Raw genomic sequence first — 3558 nt, forward strand, 5'->3', positions numbered from 1 at the left:
ACATTGAAAATCAAAGACGACTTTTTGTTGTGGCTTCTCCACTTTTTCTTTTATCTGCTTTCTTTCTACTTCTCTCCTCTTTCTCTGTTTCGCCTTTTCTTCTTCACCGTGCAAGCCTTCTTGACGGCGCTCTCGTTGAACTCTTCCATTAGCTTCTGCAGATATGGAGGTTCTTCTATTTTCACGCCAAGTGATAAGTCCATCTTGTTGAAATTGGCATTCATAAACGCAAGTTGCCTTTTGAACTCTCTTGTCTCCTCCTCTCATCGATCCATTATTTCTTCGATTTTCTTTGGCATGAGGCCAGATCAAACTGCTCTCATACCAAATGTTACGAACCCGAACTGTTCGTAACTTGATTGATCTTCTTAGAGGGAACATCAGCCTCTTGATCCACTTCGAAGGAAGGATCAGTCCTCCATTGTGCAAAACGACACAATTTCTAAGACAATTTCTTCATTCATTTCCATTAAATGTAATATGTGGTTATATAAAGCACTTACAGATAAAAATAGAAATATTTTGAAAGATCTTATGATAATAAGAGAAATAACTATATAAGGATTATCTTAATCTAAATTAGCATCCTAATATATCCTAACTACTAAATATATAGCATCCTAAAATATTCTAACTACTAAATATATCAGATGTGGTAACATCTAATCTTATTCTCTAAAATACCAAAGTAATTTATTCCACCCCAAGCGGGATCCGTCTAGGCGCGTAACATTCCACCCCCCTTGAAATCAACCTTGTCCTCAAGGTTGGAGATTATATATTCGGCAGTTGGTGAAAAATGAGATTTTGCGCAGGACTTTCCAAAAATCTTGTCTCTTCTCTTCTTTTTTCTTGCTCCTTTTCTTCTTCTCTTCGTCTTGCCATTGGTCAGCATTTCGTATGTCGTCATCAATGGTTTAGGTAGCTCCATTTTGAAACCAATCTTATCATATTGTTCATCAAAACTCCTTTGGTGTGCTTTTTTGGAATGATTTGAATGTTGACGTATGGATGGCTGCGGATGTGAATCTTTTCGATGGCGTTGGACAGCTTGAGAGGAACGATGAACTCTTCGGCAACACCCTTTCTTTTGTGGCTTGTTCGCCTCTTCTTCTATCTGATTTTTTTCACTCTTCTTCTTTTCTCCCCTTTTCCTGTTTCTTCTTTTCTTTTTCGTCACACAAGCCTTCTCGACGTTGCCCCTGTTGAACTCTTCATTCAACTTCTTCAAACATGGGGGCTCTTCTATCTCCACACCAAGTGATAATGCCAACTTGTTGAAATTGGCATTCATATAAGCTAGATGCATTTTCATCTCTCTTATATCTTCATCCCATCGATCCATTATTTCTTTGATTTCCTTCGACATGATGACGGATCGAACTGCTCTGATACCAAATGTTAGGTACTTTACCGATACGCCAAAAGCTCCAGAGCTGATGGAACGCGTTAGGCAAAGCCCTTTAAACATGTCCCATACTAGGCTGGGTCCCACCCCGTCCCATACTTAGGCAGGCCCCCACTTTAGGACCGTAACATACCACCACGCTTCCGCATCTGCCGTCCTCGGTGGCCCACTCTATGACGGCTTTCACTCTGGCCTTTTTTTTCCAGGTAGTCCTCTCCACAGGTTGCCCCTTCCGTGACTCGAACACGGGACGTGGTGGCTACTCTAATACCATATGTTACGAACCCGAACGGTTTGTAACGTGATTGATCTTCTTAGAGGGAAGGTCAGCCTCTTGATCCACTTCGAGGGAACGATCAGTCCTCCTTTGTGCAAAAAGACACAATTTCTAAGATGGTTTCTTCATTAAATTATAAAAAGCAAATGAGTATTTAAATAAAACACTCAGGGATAAACATATAAAGATCTAGAAAGATCTTATGATAACAATGGAAATAACTAAATAAAGACTAATCTAATCTTTGCTAGTATCCAAATCAATTCTAGTTACTTAATCCACCTTACTTGCCTAATCTACCGTACAAGCAATCCAATAAACAGATCTTCAAAGATCTGACATATCCTAAATCCAAACTAATTTATTCTACTATAGTGGGACCCATCTAGGCACATGACAGATTTCACCAAGAATTCCTCACAATGAGAGAGAAAAACAAAACGTCTTCTTCGTTTGTGGGAGTTGAGGACGTTCCCAAAAAATAACGAGAAGAAAAAAATATTTTAGGGTTTCTAAAATAATGCTTCAAGATTGTTAGAGTCAAGCAAGGTTGCTTGAAGCATTACACCCTAGGTATCTAGTTTCGAATACCTAGTTTGTTGCCTCCAGCCCCTATATATAGAGATACACTAGGGTTATTGACTGGTTAATGGACTCTAGCCCATGTAGGCCCACTACACCGGTCCATTATCTTATTGGGGTTATATTAGAACATACACAGGGTTATACTATATACTGAACAAGATTTTGGCCTAGAAGATAACACAAATGTAGAGGATCAAGTAAACCAGAGTACCAAAACAAAGGAAGCAAACAAGGCAGTGGATTAGAAGGCAGGCCATAGTAAAAACACTTTAAGTGATCTTAAAAAGACAGTGGAATAGAAGGCCAACTCCTCCAAAGCAAAACAACAAGAGCATATTCCCCTAAATAATTGTTTTGCAATCTTAAACTTAGAAGACCTTGACATGGAAGACTCCTCTCAATCAGAAGCAGAAACACATACAAACAATGTTGAGGATATTTCAGAAATAGAGCAAGAACAAGAGATCAAATTCAAAGCTCACCAAGCAGATATCCAAAATTCACCCCAAAGGCTCAGAAGTGGAAGAAAAGCCAGAGAATCAGGAACTTGAGTCATAAGATGACAGACCTCCTGGAACATTAGGGGCATCAAGTGGAAAAGTGGCATATCTGACTCCTTTTGGAATCCAAAGAAAATCCGATGTGCTTGAAATCTATTTCTTTGCATCAGTTTGCTCATTATTCACTAGTACTTTTGGATCGTTTGAGTCATTTGTTTTCCCTATTTCGTGTGTTTCAAGGATAGGGATAATGGTTATCATACTTAAATGTATCATCTTTCTTTTCATCTAATAAACAGGTAGGGGTCCCCGCAAAACCCCAGCTTACCTACGCCAAAAAATATAACTCATATGTCTCAAATAAAGTAGAAAATTCAAATAACTAGAAGCTCCCCATAGTATTAGATTAATCGAGCATTCTCCTTGATCCCATGCGTAAGCAAGAGTGAGCTCGATAAATGGAGGAAAACAAGAGTGCACTCGAAAGCCAGTAAGTAACATAACCATGGTTTTAAATTTTGGTTTCGGCTAAAATTTTGGACTTATCCGAAATCAAAATTTCGGGCGAAATTCTATACTAGCTAACGAAATGCCATTTTTTTGGGATGAAATTTCGACCGAAATTACAAAAATTTGGCAATTTTGTACGAAATTCTCTAACGGAATAAAAGATTAATATTTTATAGCAAATTTCGGCGAAATTCAAGAAATTTTTCGGACCTCACCGAAATCCAAAATTTTGGATTGTGGTCGAAATTTAAAACCAGGAACATAACACATCCCTAGTT

This window comes from Tasmannia lanceolata, unplaced genomic scaffold, assembly GCF_043159265.1.
Source record: "Tasmannia lanceolata isolate RefF3 unplaced genomic scaffold, GAP_Taslan_0.1 ptg000020l, whole genome shotgun sequence".
Lineage (NCBI taxonomy): Eukaryota > Viridiplantae > Streptophyta > Magnoliopsida > Canellales > Winteraceae > Tasmannia > Tasmannia lanceolata.